This window comes from Etheostoma cragini, unplaced genomic scaffold (assembly GCF_013103735.1).
Source record: "Etheostoma cragini isolate CJK2018 unplaced genomic scaffold, CSU_Ecrag_1.0 ScbMSFa_1200, whole genome shotgun sequence".
NCBI lineage: Eukaryota > Metazoa > Chordata > Actinopteri > Perciformes > Percidae > Etheostoma > Etheostoma cragini.
This window is the reverse complement of record NW_023265231.1, coordinates 375-624: the sequence shown is the minus strand read 5'-3', so window position 1 is coordinate 624 and position 250 is coordinate 375. Positions and strand designations below refer to the sequence as shown.

Sequence of the window (250 nt, the reverse complement as noted above, 5' to 3'; positions counted from 1 at the left end):
AAAATTATCTGAATGCCTTAATTTAATAAAAAGGAAAGATCCAACCTTTAAGGACATTCATTGTGTTGTCCAGCAATGGTGGTACAGTGGTGAGCATAGCTACCTTCTAAGCAGTTGACCTGGGTTCGATTCCCAGCCATCACAGCAGCTTTATTTGAGTGATGTTACTTGATTTTTTTACAAGAAGTAAAAGGACTTAAGTTTGCAAATAATTGTTGCTTTTTTGTCTTCGTTGTGACTTTCTTCCATG

At 36.4% G+C, this 250-nt stretch overlaps 1 non-coding gene across 1 annotated transcript; it reads left to right on the top strand.

Annotated features, from left to right (window-relative positions):
* The first annotated feature begins 72 nt into the window (after positions 1 to 72).
* trnar-ucu lies at positions 73 to 144 on the top strand. The gene has a single exon. It is a non-coding gene; the product is annotated as a tRNA-Arg (tRNA).
* The last annotated feature ends 106 nt before the right edge of the window (positions 145 to 250 follow it).